General features: G+C 38.3%; 1 pseudogene; it reads left to right on the top strand.

Annotated features, from left to right (window-relative positions):
* Nucleotides 1-1121: 1121 nt before the first annotated feature.
* On the top strand, nucleotides 1122-5060 carry LOC100620007 (ribonuclease H1-like; annotated as a pseudogene).
* The last annotated feature ends 13126 nt before the right edge of the window (nucleotides 5061-18186 follow it).

Raw genomic sequence — 18186 nt, 5'->3', positions numbered from 1 at the left:
TTTCATATTTGGCTTTTTTCTACTTGTCCACATCCCCATTTCTTCCTTCTCCAAGCCTTGTCCTCAAAGTATACCCAAATACTCTTACCTATTGTTCTGCACAAAACACATAACTGACATTTTCACTGAGGTCCACTTCCATAATCTTTGATAGAGAAGCTCAAAATGGGAGGTTGATTGGATCATACATCTAGATTTGGAAGGGACAAGGGACCACAGAGATTATTTAGTCTAACACATTCTATTTCACTGATGAGAAAATAGAGCCCCAAGGAGCCTAAGATATTCTTCCATTGTACACTTCTATAGCTCTCTCAATGTCGTCCTTTAGGTTTGCCCAGCTATTTGGCAATGTAATTCACATTTTTAGTAAACATTAGAGATTGCATTATAAATTCACATCTCCTCATTTCTATGGTTTCAAGGCATTAATCACATCCAAACCCATTTCTGTACTTTTTGATAGGTACTGTGACCAATTTTTTTGTTGTGAGCAAGGGTTGTTAAATCATTCAGTAAGTATTTATGGAGTGTCTACCATATGTCCCCCAGGACTAGTCTGGGCTCCAGTATTAAATTATTAATCATTGACACCACCAAATTAAATGAAGATTATTATTTTTGGTTGCTACTTACAAAGAATTCTATGAGAGAAATGGTGAATTGTTTTTCCTATTGATCATATAGCTTAAGTATCAATACTGTCATCCTTTAAAATAATTAATTTTAACTTGATTCTATTCAGTAAACATTAAGTGCCTACTAAGTGCAAGCTACTGTGCTAAGCACTTGAAATACAAAGATGAAAACCTTTATATTTCCTGTCATCAAAAACTACATTCTAAGTAGAGAAATACAACTGGAGCTGTGAAGCTCTGCATAGCTTCTGCAAGTCTAGTTGTGAACTCCTAATGATAAAAATGTAGGGGTGGCAGAGAAATCAATTTATTTGTGCCTACTTTGTGCAAAAGTACCGGGAACCTTAAGTTTGGGAACCCTCTTTCCCATGGCCATGATACCTCAGAGTAGGCGATGCTGAGGCTCTGGGCCACTGTCCCCAGAGAAACTTTGGGTGCCTTTGGCCATTGTGGGGTGCCTCTTATGTTGCTACATGTTCTAACATGTTTCTCACCTGGAGTGAATGTCAGGCACAAGTGAACTGATTTCCTGCTGCCATGTTCAAGAAGTTTGCTACTGAGGATGAGACTTGGGCCTTTGTTTGATAAACTACAAGCCCTGGTCATTCTATAGAATCAAAAAATAAATGTAACATACAAGACCCCCACATGAAGCCAATAAAGAGACCGCCAGGAGTCCTCAAATGAAGAGGAATAACCTAGCCCCAAACTTGCAAAACAAAATACAGACTCATTACCTTCACTTAGCAGATTTATTTTCTTTTATGGGAAATGCCACTGTAATTTACACAAATGGCTGCTGCTCCAGTAATGAAAGAAGGAAAACCTGAGCAGTCATTGAAGTTTATTGGGGGCCAGGCCATCCCCTAAATGTGGGTGATAGACTTCCTGGGTGACAGACAAACCAAAGAGCAGAACTACATGGTGCCTTCAAAGTAAATGAATAAGCAAAGAATCAAAACATCAGTGAGCTGGTTATCTACACAGTTAGCAGGTTTATTCAAAATTGGGTTAAAAGCTGGAAGAAAAATGTCTGGAAAATAGCCCAGGAAATGATGTCATCAACAAAGAAGACTATGTGAAGCTCCATGTACTTACTCAAGGAACAGACATTAAATGGGTATGTGTTTCTGGTCATTTGAGGTTTATAGGAAATAAAGAAGCTGATAGATTACCAAAGGAAGGAACTAAAAAATCTCAAGACCTATATAATAGAGGCAGCGAGGTGGCACAGTGTAGGCCTTGTAGGCTAGTGGAAGATATATCATATTATACATGTATAAATAAAATCTGAGAAGCAAATTTGCACAAGAGCCCCGGGAGTACAAAGATGACAAATGGCATAGTTCTACTCTAGGGAATATGCAATTCTCTTAAGGTGGAGGAGACAAGTAGGTACACAAGTAAGTCTAATAAGAGAGAGAATACAATAGGGGCAAAGAAAAGATGAAAAAAAAAACAAAGAGATATAGGAAAAATTGGGGAGCAAGAGAAAAAGACCACAGATTTAGAAGTGGAAGGGACATTAGAGATCATTTATTTCAATCTCTTCATTTTATAAATGATAAAACTGAGGCCTAGAAAAGGCAAAAATGGGCCTTTGTCATCCAGGTAAAAAGTGATAATCAACTAATGTGGAGGAAAGGTGACCTCAGCTCTTAGAAGCTGAGACTTGAAAGAAAAGGCTTTCATCAGATGAGGATAATAAGGCATGGCCTGTCCAAACATTCTGACTTGGGAGAAAAAAAGATGAGGTGAATAGTTTTAAATTTGCCTAGAAATATAACAACAACAGCAACAACAGCTAGAATTATATAGAGTGCTATAAGGTTTGCAGTTTACATTTATCACCTCACTTTTTCTTTACAACAGCCCTGAGAGTTAGGTCTTCTTGTCTGCATTTCACAGATAAAACAACTAAAGCAGACAGAGGTTAAGTGACTTGCCTAGGGTCACAGATAATGTGTCTGAGGGCAGATCTGAACTCACTTCGTCCTGATTCTTGAGTACAGGACTCAATGTATAGTACCACCTCTCTGCCTTATTAAATATATATTAGTGGTAGAAGCTGGAGGAGATTTCAGGATGAAAAGAAACAATTCTACAGTGCTTAGGATCCAAAGGATGGAACTTTTAATGAAATTGGCAGGAGTAAAGGAAGAATAAAATCATGTACCTATAAAATCTACAATGTCAGGGCCAAGAAGGAGACTTATGAGTTTCAACATGACTGGGAGGCACAGGTAAAATTTATTAGGGAGTTGAATATTTCATTGAAACATTGAATGCCACTGGAAGTAGTGTAAAAAAAAAGTACGGAGTGGTAGAAACTTATTGAACCCTAAGGAGGGATATGAGTGAGACTATCACATTTCTATTTGGGATTCCTGACAAGAACTACTACTTAGTTTCTCCAGGGAAGTTTTTGCCAGTTTATAGGCTCTTATAGGCTGAATTCAGCTGTAGTTTTCTCTGTGGTAATTTGGCCACCAGATGTCAGAATCACTCCAAAAATGGAGGGATCCCCAGGGCTGAATTCTCAGCTGGCCTGTTCTGGGAACTCTCCAGGAAATGACCAGGGAAATCTAGTTGGGGGGAAATCTTCCGAAGTTTAGTGGGATAGCAGGCCTGCTGTCTTCATAAAAGGCCCTCTGATGAACTTGTCTGTAGGCAAAAAGTTGGCCGAGGATGTTGCTGATGTCACTAGGCTCTTTCATTTTTTCTTTTGTTTAACTTCCCAAAGCCCCAGGCAGCCAATCGTGGCTCTCATAATTTCTCCTCTTTGACCTCTTATCCCTTTTAGATCCTTCATTCTTACTGACATGCCAGTTGTCTCTAACACCCAAGAAGAGCATTTCTCAAACTAATTTAAGCAAAGAATACTTTTGATCTTGAAATCATAGGATTTGGGTGTGTAAGATCCTTAGAGGTTACCTAAAGTCCTTCCCTCTTATTCTACGGATGAAGAAACTGAGGCCTAGAGAGAAAGGTCTTAGTCCATGTCCTAGAAAGTACTAAAATGGCACAACTGGTATTCACAGTCAGACTCTGTGATTCCAAATTCAGTGCTTTCTCCATTAGGTCACATTGCTTTGATGTCCATCAAGGCTTCTCAGGGACATGAGATTCCTGGGGAACAATAGGAAAATTGTGGAGCAAAATGTAGGAAAAGAATCCTGTATTTGGAGTAAGAGGATCTAGATTCAAATGCTGACTACATTAATCCCTCTGTGACATTGGCAAATCATTTAACCTCCCTGGGTGGTTTTATCTTTGTAGAATGTGCAAGTTGGATTAAATGATATCAAGGTTTTCTTAATGCTTTAAATGTCTGATCCTGAGTTAAAACATTTCCTAATTCAATATTTATTATCTTCAAAAGAAAATTTTGCTAGTCCTGAAATTTTTTCACCCCATCCCTCTTCACATCATGTGATACACTAGGATTCTTCAGAAGATAGATGTTAGGAAATGTTGGTTTGCAGGATTATTCCTGGCAGAGTGAGAGGGTGTGCTAGTGGAGTAAGGGTAAATTGGGAGAGGGAGAAAGAACTTGCATTTTAACCAGAATCTGAGACTAATATAATGAAAATCAAATGGAATTTCAGCTATTTTCCAACAGATATGGGGGTGGATTCTCCCCACCCCAAGGACAAGAGAGCCTTTGTAGCACTCCTTGAGATAATTTCACAAAAAAGATTAAGACACTTTCTCCTAGACCAGTGATGAGCAACCTTTCGAACTTGGTGTGTCAAAATTCACCAAAACCGAGCATAACTCTGGTGATGTGTCACTTAAAAGAAAAAACCCTATAATTTCATGATATTTATGGTTTAAAAGAGGAAAATGTATAATTGTAATATATAACTATTTAATAAAACAAAAACTATTTATTTAACTTACCTGCTTAGTGACTTTTTTGTTCATCTGTCAGTCAGTTTTCTTTTGTTGGTCTTGATATTATTTAACTTGTGTGGGGTGCCCTGAACTAAGATAAGTGAGGGGGAGGGGGAATTCTTTAACTAACCTGCCTATTAGTGACTTTTTTGTTGCTGAATTTCATTGGCTAAACCTCCAATTGAAGGTTGGTATTTTGTACAATTCAGGCCCAAGCAAGTATTACTAACTTCATCTGTCAGTCTGTTTCTTTTGTTGGTTTTGATATTATTTAACTGCTCACCCAGGCTCCTCCTCTCCCCTAGCTGCCTGACAGGCACCACCAGCAGCTCACCCCCCCACCCCCTCGGGCAGCTGTGGAGCAGCTCCCCACCAAACACCCCCATGGCCATGGCCAAGGCTGCTGGGTGTGGTGGCTCCCAGACCTTGAGGCGTGCTGAATCTGCATGCAGCCATATGCCATCGAAAATGCCTACACATGCCAGTGCTGACCCTTGTGTCATAGGTTTGCCATCAAGGTCCTAAGTGATCATTCCACTTATTTACAAGGCTAGCTCTATATTCTAACTCAGTGGTAGATCAAGAATTGTCTAACTCTGAACTTCCTTGTCATTAGTTTTGTTGGAGCAACAGTTTGAAAATTAGAGATAAAAGTATTTGCATATGTCAGAGAACCACAGCACTATGCCCTCTGAGCTAAACTGTTTAGATTGAATACACAAAAGGAGACACTCCTGAAGCAAATTAGGAACAGCACCATTGGAATAGTCCTGGTGTTCTGGGCAAAATCTGCAATGCATAAGTTAAACTGTAAACTAGATATTTCCTTAAACATAGCCCAACCTAATAGTGCTAGCTATTCTGTGTCATTCAGATGTACAACATTTACACACTTACAGGAGCAGATGAAGATAATAAAATTTCTAAAGAATTCATAGAAACAATTTTTTAAAGTGCATTCATTGTGTGAGGTCTAAAATGTATATTTCAAAGAGTAAAACAAAAGAAAAATGATCCTTTGCATAGAGACAGGCAGTTAGCATATGTTGCAACATGTCCTTGACACCTACTATGTTGCTAGAGAAATGAAAAACATTCTGCAATCATTTAATAATCATTTAAGTGCTTCTGGGAGGCAAGGCTAACATACCCCACCACAATCTCATTTTAGGTTACTGTGTTTAGCAACACTTTACACATTGTGATATAACAGAAAGAGTGCTGGGGATAGATGTCACTGTATTATTTATAACAATTGGATCAGTAGTTTAGGGTCAAACTTCCTCTTGTGTAATAAATGGTAGGGTGGTCACCTCTTTACCTGCTACTGGTTCATTTTCTTATTCTCTTTTATCCCAAGTAGTAAGAGGATCAAAGGGTATGTTTTGATTTTTCTAATTAGTTATTAAAATTGAAATATCTTCATTAATCAGTTATATTGGAGTCCCACAGAAATTTATTAAATGTTGTTTAATAAATAATAATAATAATAATAACAAACTGGAGAAGCTTCTATTTTTTCTATAAGCTTTTGACTATATACTTTATATGTCAAATCTTTTAATATCTCAAATTTAAAGAAATGTCTACTGACTATACTATTTATTATCATGGTAACTATCAACAAAACAAAGATACAAATGATCATTATGTTAATATGTTGCTAATTATTAAATTAATATTTATTCTCTGTAAGAAAGATGACAAAATCAGCATTAACTACAATTACTTCTCACTTCTGCAAACATAGTCCCACCATTCTGTTACCTCATACTGAGAAAAAGTCTCTTCTCAAGAATTTGCTCCTGAAGTGAGTGAAATGCCAGTAGGTATCATCTCAAAAGAATTCAGGCTCAGATTTTCTCTATGGTGAATGCAATGTACACTGTGGCCTCCTTTCCTTAAGGGAATAGACTTACTATATAAATATGGAGGTGAGATTATATACATTTCAGCTATGTGGGAAAGACGGAGGAGTTATTGTCAGTTTCCATATTAGACATTTTCCCTAGGGTGCATGTCAATGTCTGGTGGTTAGGGTGTTGCATGTGTTTATTCCACAATCCTCTAGTTGGGGAGGTGTTAAACTGTAATGCAAATAGTCAGCTGCAATGCAAATGGTATTATAATGAGTTAAAGGCTACAAGTAGCAATTTGCTTTTAGACACAGTGGGGTTTTCCCTTGGAAAGTCCCTGTAAATTTTGTGGTCACTAGGGCCCTCAGAAATTGGATGTCCTAACAGGATTGCCTTTCCTCATCAGCTGCCTACCCTAATCCTAACCCTAACCCCACCCCATGAAAATAAGCTCACTTCTCTCAGGAAATAAGTCCTCTTAGTTCTTTTTCTCTGTCTTCTCCTCAGCCACCAGAGTTAATGGTCTGGTCTCTCCAGAATGGCAGTTAAACTCTCAGTCTTCATAGACTCTTCACTGAATGACAGTTAAACTGTCACTGTCAGTCAATAAAATTTATTAAGTACCTGCTTTATAGCAGACAGTGGGCCAGGTGCTGGGCATACAAAGAAAGCAAATTATATCTCTCAAGGAGTTCATAGTCTAATGCATAAACAACTACAAACAAACAAGCTATTAGCAGGATAAATAGGAAATAATCAACCAGAAGGAAGACACTGGAAATAAAGGTGATCAGGAAAGGCTTTCAGCAGAAGATGTGAGTTTAGCAGGGACTTGAAGGGAGGGTAGGCAGAAGGCAAAGATAGGAGACAGGGCATTCCGTGCACGGGAGACAGCCAGTGAAAACATCATGTGAGAATTTAAGACTACTATAGACCCCCTTTCTTTCTTTTGGTACCCTAAGACCAGCCTTGGATTTTACAGGGAAAATTCCATATCGAGTTTGAAAATAGCCCATTCTCTGAATCCCATCTTTGACTGAATTAAGAAGAAAGGCTAATGGTTTAAGATAAGGGGAATCAGAGACCTTTGGGTCCCTAGCCCCCAGAAGATCAGCCTCCGATTTAGACTGAGATGGATTCCATCAAATCAATGGGATTTAGAAAAGTGATGTCAGAGGGAGCATAAACTTTGACTGGGGAAAGGAAGTAACTCTTTTGCCTCCAAATCCTGGTGAGAGAAGTTGGCTAGGTAGCATTGGAGTGCTCAGAGTGTGACCCTGCAGCTGGCTTGGGGAGGTGGCTAGGAGAGTGCCAGTGAGCGTGAGCACTGGCTAGGGGAGTCCTGGAGCCCACACAACCTGTAGGGCTTGGATCTAGCTTGACACCTAGCTCATCTGAGTTCTGGCTAAGAAGCAGGAGCAGTTGGCTAGGTGATGAGACACATGAAGGGAACAGCCTGCCACATTTAACTGATGCCTTTTCTTTTTCTGACTTGCTTTGTTACTATTTAATAAATTAAGAAATAATCTCCAGAGAATTTTAATCTTATCAGTTAGGAGATGAAGTGTTCTGTTTCAGGCAAGGAGATCAGTAACAGGATCCCAGATTTCATGGTGGGGTGGGGTATAAAGTATAAGAAGGCTGGAAAGGATGGGGGGACTGCTTTTGAAGGCTTTGAAAAACATAGGATTTTATATTTGAATCCTGAATTTCATAAGGAGTCATTACTAGTTTAGGTAGGTTAGCAGTGGGGGGTGGGGAGGGGAACACTGTGACATGACCAGATGTGCTTTAGGAAATCACTTTGAAAGCTGAGCAAAGGAGGGTCTGGAGTAGGGAGAGATTTGTGGCAGGCGGATCAACCAGAAGTTTATTACAGTAGTCCAAGTGTGAGGAGGTAATGAGGGCTTGCACCAGGGTGGTGGTAGTATCATGGAGAGAGAAGAGGGCATGGGCAAAAGATGGTATTAAGGTATTGTGTAATGAGAATCTGTTACCCTAAAAACAACGATTCCCAGAAAAAACTACGATTCCCAGAACTCCACTCACTTCCTGTCATTACGAAGTAGACAGGATATAAACTGGGAGGAGGTCCTACTTTTTCCCTTTTCCCTCTCTGTAGCAGCTTTGATGGAGCAGGGATTTTTGAGCAGGTAGAAAACTTAGTCACGTGGTTCTATTTTGTCAGACAATAAACTTAAAAAAATAATACTTCAAGTATTGCACATTAATTTAAATCCTACTGTATAATCAACACACCTTGGAAACACATTGCCAGAGGGGAGATGAGAGCGAGTAGAGGATAACACCAAGGTTATAAGCCTGAGTGACTGGGGAGATAAAGTAATAACTAGAAAAAAGTAATTGGGAAATTCCCATGCATAGCTCAATGAAATTATGAGCTGTCCCATGTGGGGTTATCCAAGAGGGACAGAGCAGAGTGGAGAGTGCTGACAAAAAGTGATCCCCTGGAGAAGGAAATAGTATACTGCTCTCCAATATCCTTGCTAAGAAAATCCCATGGATAGTATTAAAATACTAAAAGATGTAACATCAGTAGTTGAATCCCTCAAGTCAGATAATGGAGGATAGAAGGGCCTGGATTCCCATAGTTCATGGGATCACAAAGAGTTAGACATGCCTAAGTGACTGAACAACAAAAACAACAATTGTGAAAGTAGGATGAGAAGAGGGTTTTGGAGAAAAGAGAATAATGATTTCATCTTTGGATAGGTTGAGTTTGATGTCTATGGAACATCCAGTAAAGATTCTATTTGCTCTTAAAGAAAATGTTACAGTATCTATGTTCTCTGTAGGAGAGGCTATTTAAGCTGATATTATATAGTAGCCCCACTAATGGACATGTGCCCCAAGGGTCAGAGGTATTCATATAAAAATATTCGTAGGTTTCTTATCTGTGACACAGGCCAGCTTTGTGATCCCAGAAAAACCACTTAAATTCTTATCACAGCAACTTTCTAAGAATAAAAATGTCAGAATTGCAACACCATTGCTTTTTTGCACTGTTAGAGGGAATTTCCTTGCTGGGATCTCCTTACATTCATGAAATCACAGTCTGTTAAATAAAATTAGAATAGCTTTATTTGGGGCAGCAAAAAAATTGGAAACAAAGTAGATATATTTCAAATAAAAAGTGGCTGAACAAATTGTGATCCATCAATGTAAAAAAAATATTACTGCACTGTAAGAAACAATGAATATGAGGAATTCATAGAAATATGTTGCAGCATATAAACTGACACAAAATAGAAAAGCGAAGAAAGTGACAAAGCCAGGTCTGAATTCAAGTTCTCTGAATCCTAAACTATAAAGCACTATAGCACTTATTATATGGATTATTTATACAAAGGGGCTTGCTTGATTAGATTGCCTAATATGTAGAAGCCATGTGTTTCCTACATGGGCAGGTATAGTCTTCTTTGATTGGCTAAATTAGAACTGACCACAATGAGTCTTCTTGAGTTTTTTTCCTACAATATCGAGAGTGTGAAGCTCACATTTCATCCAGTACACAGTTTCCATAATGTAAGCCTTGTATAGTATAAAACTGAGCTCTTTGTATTTGCAAGGAGAGATTCTCTGCCTTAGACTTTTGATTTTAGTTTATCTTAGATTGGAAAATTCTAGAAAATTAAAAAAAAAAGATTTTTAGGGTTGGAAGTGTACAGTTGGCTTTTTTTTCCCTGTTGTATAATTCCTCACAAGTCCATTCCTTTGGTGTAATTTTGCAAACTTTTCCTTTGTTGATTTATTGATTATTTAAATTCAGTTACTTTTTGTATTATTGAATTCTTTATAAGTAGCACTATATTGATACCAGATACTGATAAACAAACACAGATATTTTTCCATATTACTGAGTCTTATAGAAATAGTGATCACTCACCTATTGTGGGAGTTAGGTTCTAGAGTCGCCCTGAAATAGGTGAAAATCCAGTCACTGAACCAATCAGTGTCCAGGATATAGAACACAATGCTGTGGTTGGTTGTCTTTCATTCTATCAGCCAATAGTGTGCTGTGTACAATCTCAAGTTAACAAACTTGAGCAAGCATATTACATTTCCATTGTGTACACTATGGTATTCATCCACAAAATCCTGTGATACAGTGAAGCTGCAATACAGAATTATATATATATATGCAAATATATTTAAAACCTGCAGTACAATGAAGCCTTGAAAAGTGAACCACAATATAGTGAGGGACGACTGTACTGATATTAAGTTTTATGTAAGAAATTAGGAATCACTAGATTGCTGCTGTCTAGTAGAAATGTTCATATTATTCTTTTTGCATTTAACTTGACCTAGACTACTGACTTTATGTGTGTGTGAAAGCAAAATACTCTGCTATTTCTTAGGGTGAAATATCTGAGCCCTAACTCCACAAATATTTGAAATTTTTTGCTACTTTTCTCATTCAACCTACTTGTTTTCTTGTCCTGTTGGGCGTTTTGGATTCCATTTGGTTTATCTGGACAGTAGCAGGGATCCATAGGGAGAATTTTGGGTGCTCTTTGGGATAAAAGATGGAAAGATAATTGCTTGAATCTTTGTTGTTATTTCCTATGCTAGAAAAATTCCTAGAGAAGTTTGGTGTGCCCTGTGTAGAAAAGGAAACTCATGGTGTAGACCTCAGTTGAATGGCCTTATGCACTGAGGGAATCATTGGAAGACTTTCTATCCAAGACAGTCTTCTCATTTGAAAAATCTGATACCAAGTTGCATCCAGATCCTAAATCCTGCTGGGGTGGGGGTTAGCAGGGCTCTATGTAGTTTGGAAAACTCAGTGGGGGACTAGATTTCTATTCAATATAGAGCCAGCTTTATCTTTACTCTTTCTTTTGTTTTGGTTTGAAAAGCACCTGATAAGGTTAAGGCTAAGCAAGCAGAAATAATTGACAAATTTTGTAAAATGCATCTTGTTTTGTTCAATTTGCAAAGTTTTGTATTTGTGGATAACCATAATTTATAGCTGTACATATTATTTTATATATTATTATATATATTATATATTGTCATGTAACTTGATTGTTTTATGACTAAACTGTATGGCACTGGGGAAGCAAGTGAAAGGACATTGCTTGTGCTTCCCCAGAGATGACTGAGAAAATATTTTGAATTTGGGATAGTAACTGAATTTGGGATGATGACTAATATATACCTGTGCCTATTTAACTGTGATGTGAAATTTCAAATGGAGCAAGGGGTAACTGGACATTCACAGATCATCCAATATGGAAGAACTTTTTATTCCCTAGCCTCTGACCCCCACCTGACATCCAGCTCTCACTTGTGGCTCCCAGTAACTGCTAGCATGTGGCAGCGGCCACACTCCGGGCAATGGCTTCGACAGGCCGGCTAAACCTTGTGAGGGTAGCCATTGGGTTGTCAACCCCTGGTGAACCAGGGCTTTGCTCACCCAGCATGTGAAGACTGCTTCGGCGGAACAGATGGAAGAAACCAATAAGAAGGTTCAACGGCTGAGATGGCGACACAGCAAAGCACTGTGGAGTGCTTAGGGCGTGTTGGAGCACAAAAGACAACATGGCCATCCAATGCAGCTGAGGAAGTTTCCAGGTGTAACGATTTTTTGTGCCACTGGAACCAGGCTTCCAATGCCGAGAGAGTGGGACTGTCTCTGTGCATCGACTTTTCCACTTAAATCTCCTTCATGCACAAGTATCTTTGTGCACACTCATCTACATCACAGATGAAAGCGCACAAAGACAATCGTCATCCTCGGTTACTGAGAGACTACTACCATTACTACATGGAGGAGTATAGCCTCCTATGATTGCCTATGTTAAAACTGGCCAGACTGAGTCACTTTCCTGGCATTGTTTGGGCACTCTTTTTCCTATTGTATCTAGATGATGAAGATCAAAATATCCATCGTATAATATCATGAATTTAACTAGTAAGAGAGGAAGGACTTCTTCCTCTTGTGTCCATTTATTTCAGCTGAGGGAATTGAATTGGGGATCCAAGACAGCTCCAAGAGATTCATGACAGAAAAGGATATCCATTGCCATTGAGAGAACAGATGGAGTCTGAATGGCATGGGACTTGGGGTTACCCTTTCTGGACACCCTTTCAAGCTCCAGAAGATTTCAGGTCAAAAAAAGAACAGGAAAATTCCTTTCCTTACTTGTTACTCTTGTGATGCTGAGGAAAAGGTGACCCTGGGTGACAGAGACCCATGATAAGGGAAGACCCCTGAGAGAAATAGTCCCCTTGGATTCTCCCCTAGATTTCAAGATGGACATAGATATACATCTTCTGGTTATGACATCTTCTGGTTTTTTTTTTTTAAGGTATTTTGGAGTCTTGCATTCTTGCAAAGGGTTCCTGTCCCAAACCCCCTCAACTCCTCCCACAGCATGAATACAAATTCATTCCATTCTTTATTTCCTCCATGAATTTTCCTCATTTGGAAAAAAAATGAAGTGGGCCTGGGGATATTTGTTCCTATGCTATTTCATTTGTCCTTAGTTTTAGGTGCTACAGAAAGATGATGAGGTTCAAACCATGGAGGATGTTGGAACCAGCTAGCCTGGCAAGAAAGCCCAGAGAAGACAAGGTGCCTAGATCTGGAACCTGAGGTAGGATTCTGGATGTGGAAATAGAATCTTATTATATAGGAATAGAGATGAACAGTGCTAAGCTTTGAACCTAATCTCTGCCTCCTCCCCAGAGAAGTAGGGTTTCCGCCTCCCATGTGTTGTAGATTGTTATACCTTTCAAAGTAAATGTTAATTCAATATCATTAGCTAAATGAAACTGGGGTACAGGGGATTCTCTACACTCTAAGAGAACACAATTGGTGCAGGGTGTAACCATATGCAGAATCTAGATACTCTGAAACCCCTTGAAGTTAATGAAGAACCCTTGAGGGAGGGGTGAAATAAAACCTACCTGGCCTTCAGGCAGTGGAGTCTAGAGTAGGAATTATACTTGTTTTAATACTTAATTCTAGGGATAGCTAGGTGGCTCAGTGGATTGAGAACCAGGCCTAGAGACAGGAGGTCCTCAGTTCAAAGGTAGCCTCAGATACTTCCTATCTGTGTGACCCTCCAATAAGTCACTTAATCCCCATTGCCTAGTCCTTATTTCTCTTTTGCCTTGGAACCAATACATAGTATTGATTAAAAAACAGAAGGTAATGGTTTTTAAAAACACACACACAATTTTATGAAAACAATATTGTTACTTAATTGTTTGATGTGCAAAATTCTTTTCTTCCAAGGAAGAGAACCCTGGATTCATTTAGAAATATTTCTAGGTTAAAAAAAAAAAACTTTTTAAGAGGGATAATGACAATATGAAGAATGCTAGTTCAATGACCAGGAAGGTGATGGCCTAGAAAGCATGTCAAATGAAGAATGGTAGCAACAACTGGAGATGTTTAGCCTTGAGGAAAGAAATGTGAGATAAGAGAACAGGAAGAAGAGACTTTTTTTTTTTTTGAGAAAGGTGAGAGAGGCATACTTAAAGAAAAACTTTTGCTGGGTTACCAAGTAGGTTCATAACCTGGAGACTATGAACTTAATCTTAGAAGATATTTTGATGATGGTATTTCAGTATAATAGGTTTCCTTTGTAATTCTATGTATTTCAAAACATTATTCTGAAAAGGGATCTATAGGCTTCACCAGATTGACAAAGGGTCCATAACAAAAAAAGTTAAGAACTCTTAGTTTAGATGAATTCTGTTTAAAGAAAAAAACAAGGAGCAAATTGGTGGAAATTAGGTGACAGATTTTTGACTCCATTTAATGAACAAATTCCTAACTAGAATTGTTTCATGAGATAATGAGCTCTCTTACATGGGAAGTATTCAAATAGATGCTATTTGATGACTTACTACTACTACTACTACTACTACTACTACTACTACTACTACTAGTTAGTAGTAGAAACTAATTATGCAAATATTTGTCCCATTACTCTATTTTTGGATCTTGGATAATCTTTCTCAGGAGCATGGAGAAATGACTTCCTTAGGCTCTGTCCCTGTTGAACTCTATCCATGATGATCAAATTATTGGGAATACTTGCCAGGGGCTAGACCACTTCAGGAATAATGCAGTTTTTCCTGTGGGCAGCTAAATTGCTTGTTAGGTTAGGGTCAGTTGCTGATTTCCACTCTCAAAAAAACCCTAAGATGAATTTTATTGCTCTCTTTTGTTTTTACATTACCTTCTATCCCATGTAACACTTCTTTTAAGTAAAAAGAAAAAGACGAGAAACATCAGCAAAATTATTTAACACATTGAAAAGAAATCTGAGAGTATATGTAACATCCATGCCCCTGGACTGTCCCTCATCTTTACTTCTGTACAGGAGGAAAGGTGTCTTCTAAGAAGTTTCTTACCTGGAATTAGCAAAAGGGTGAATATTAAAAATGAGAAAGATTGTTTCCCTGATAGGTGAGAGCCTTGAATTCTATTTTTGTCTCTGTCACTAATGCTGTGACCTTGGGCAAATCATTTTCCTTCCTGAACCCCAGTTTCCTGATCTATAAAAGGATCATTAGACTAGATAAGTCTTTATTTCCTATAGGGTTAGAAATCCTGTGAGACTATATCTGAACTGACTTGCTATGTGACTTTAAGCAAGTCATTTCCTTCTTTGAGTCCTCCAGTTCCTCATCTATATAAAAAAAATAATGTTCTCTAGAGTCCCTTCCAGCTCCAATATTCCGTGATTCTATGCATCTATGAATAAATTTCTTTCCTGGCTCACATTCTCCCCTAAACCGGTTATCACCACCTAATAAATTACCACAGCTGCCTTCAAGGTAAAACAATATCAAGCTATTTATTTCTCATGTCAAGAAAGAAATGCTTGATATTCTTTTTCCCTTAATGAAAAAGTCTCCTATCAAATTCTTGGCTCTTCAATGCTGTTCTTTGCATGTTGTATTTTTGTAGCTGTGCCCTTCTCATCAGCTTCTGTTTGAAACCAGAGGGCTTCAATTCTCTCTCTAGGCTTGAAGAAAACATTGCCCTCATCCTCTGAGCAAGTACATATTTCTCTATTCTGGAAAATGTGTGCCCATATCCCATGAAACATTTTGTTCCTTGTTCCAGTGGAAGACTAGCCTCACTCCAAAAGAGAACATACCAGATATATTCAACCTCCTGGCCTTTACTCATTATCTTTTTCACAGCTGAAATGGTCTTCTCCCTCCTCCCTCCTTCCTCTTCCTTGTCTGTCTAACTCCTGGTTCATGTGACCCAGTTCATATCCCACTCGCTGGATGAATCATTCCCCAACCATTCCAGTCCACAAAGATTTGTCCAGTCTCTGAGTTCTTACAGTACATTTAGTCTATGCTAAACAAGATATCTTTGAATTACAAGTTTTCTGAGCCAGGCTTAGGGGTATTTAGGTAGACAGTTGCCTATGGCACAACACACAGGGGAGGAAAAGGAGGCACATTTTAATATGACTTTTTATAAGTGTCTTTTTTTTTTTTAAATATCAGAAAATTCTGGTTTCTCTGGCCTTAAGGTCGATTTTACAATGTCAAGTCACAAATGTGATAATGAAAGCTCAAAGTCTCTAGTGGATAGGCAAACACAGGAAGTCTACTTTTCAAATGCAAGAGGGAACTACATTCAGACCTTGCCTAGGGCAAACAAATGCCTTATGGCTAGATCTAGTAGACTTGTGTCATTCTCTACTAGTTTTGTGTCAGTATTTTGGGCTCTTCCAACAGTATTATAAATTCCTTGAAGGCAGGAATCATGTTTTATGTCTGTCTTAAATTCTCAGAAAGTAAGACCATGTCTTGTACTGGGTAGCACAGACCCAGGGATCTCTTCTGACCATGAAGATTCCCATGAACAATGACTATAAGTCATATCTTGCCACCCACTCAGTACTTCATCTTCGGAGAGTCAAAGAATTCATAAGGCTTATAGAATTTTGAATTAGAAGAGAGTTTAGAATTCATTTAGTTCTAGCTCTTTGTTTTTTTTAAAAAATGAAGGAATTAAGGTCCTGAAAGGAAAAGGTACTTACTTACCCAATGTCATTCCTTTGGAAGGAAATTAATGAAAAGCATTTAAAAAGTGCCTACTCTGTACAAAACACCATTTGAAGCCCTGGAAATACAAAGACAAAAGTAGGACAGTCTCTGCTCTCAAAGAGCTCACATTCTAAAGGAGGAAACATTCCATGATTTGGATGAAAAGGCTTCAAGGTTCCATGGGGTGCAGCAACCAAGCAGAGAGTCATATATTTGCTTTACTAATATTTGTTTTACTGTTAACAACTGTGTCTGTTTCTGATGTTGAACTATTTGACAATGCCAAGGACTTCAAAGGTGAGAACTCTCTTTTCCAAGTCTTCAGTAGCTGTGATTGCTGAGAAGTCAGAGGCTATAAGCAGTTGCATTCCCATAAGGATCTATTCCCAGGATTCTAGTCTGGAAACAGGATCAGTAGATATGATGGTATTAATGATGCTACTGTTCCTACTATTCTTTTTTTTTAACATTATTTTATTTGGTCATTTCCAAACATTATTCATTGGAGACAAAGATCATTTTCTTTTCCTTCCCCCCCTTTCCCCCAACTCTCCCATAGCCGACGCGCGATTCCACTGGGTATCACATGTGTTCTTGATTCGAATCCATTTCCATGTTGTGGGTATTTGCATTAGAGTGTTCATTTAGAGTCTCTCCTCAGTCATATCCGCTCAACCCCTGTAGTCAAGCAGTTGCTTTTCATTAGTGTTTTTACTCCCACAGTTTGTCCTCTGCTTGTGGATAGTGTTTTTTCTCCTAGATCCCTGCAGATTGTTTAGGGACATTGCATTGACACTAATGGAGAAGTCCGTTATGTTCGATTGTACTACACCTGGAGGTTGTTCCAGTCCCCATGGAATTCCTCCACTTTATTATTCCTTTTAGCACAATAGTATTCCATCACCAACATATACCACAATTTGTTCAGCCATTTCCCAATTGAAGGACATCCCCTCATGTTCCAATTTTTGGCCACCACAAAGAGCGTAGCTATGAATATTCTTGTACAAGTCTTTTTCCTTATTATCTCTTTGGGGTATAAACCCAGTAGTGCTATGGCTGGATCAAAGGGCAGACAGTCTTTTATCGCCCTTTGGGCATAGTTCCAAATTGCCCTCCAGAATGGTTGGATCAATTCACAACCCCACCAGCAATGAATTAATGTCCATACTTTGCCATATCCCCTCCAGCATTCATTACTTTTCTTTGCTGTCATGTTAGCCAATCTGCTAGGTGTGAGGTGATACCTCAGAGTTGTTTTGATTTGCATCTCTCTGATTATAAGAGATTTAGAACACTTTTTCATGTGCTTATTAATAGTTTTGATTTCTTTATCTGAAAACTGCCTATTCATGTCCTTTGCCCATTTATCAATTGGAGAATGGCTTGATTTTTTTGTACAATTGATTTAGCTCTTTGTAAATTTGAGTAATTAAACCTTTGTCAGAGGTTTTTATGAAAATTGCTTCCTGGCTGATTTTAGTTACATTAGTTTTGTTTGTATAAAACCTTTTTAATTTGATGTAGTCAAAATTATTTATTTTACATTTTGTGACTCTTTCTAAGTCTTACTTGATTTTAAAATCTTTCCCTTCCCAAAGGTCTGACATGTATACTATTCTATGTTTACCTAATTTACTTATAGTTTCCTTCTTTATGTTCAAGTCATTCACCCATTCTGAATTGATCTTGGTGTAGGGTGTGAGGTGTTGATCTAAACCTAATCTCTCCCACAC

The sequence above is a fragment of the Monodelphis domestica genome, chromosome 1 (genome assembly GCF_027887165.1).
Source record: "Monodelphis domestica isolate mMonDom1 chromosome 1, mMonDom1.pri, whole genome shotgun sequence".
NCBI lineage: Eukaryota > Metazoa > Chordata > Mammalia > Didelphimorphia > Didelphidae > Monodelphis > Monodelphis domestica.
Note: the sequence above shows the minus strand (reverse complement) of the source record. Positions and strands in the feature narration are given on the sequence as shown.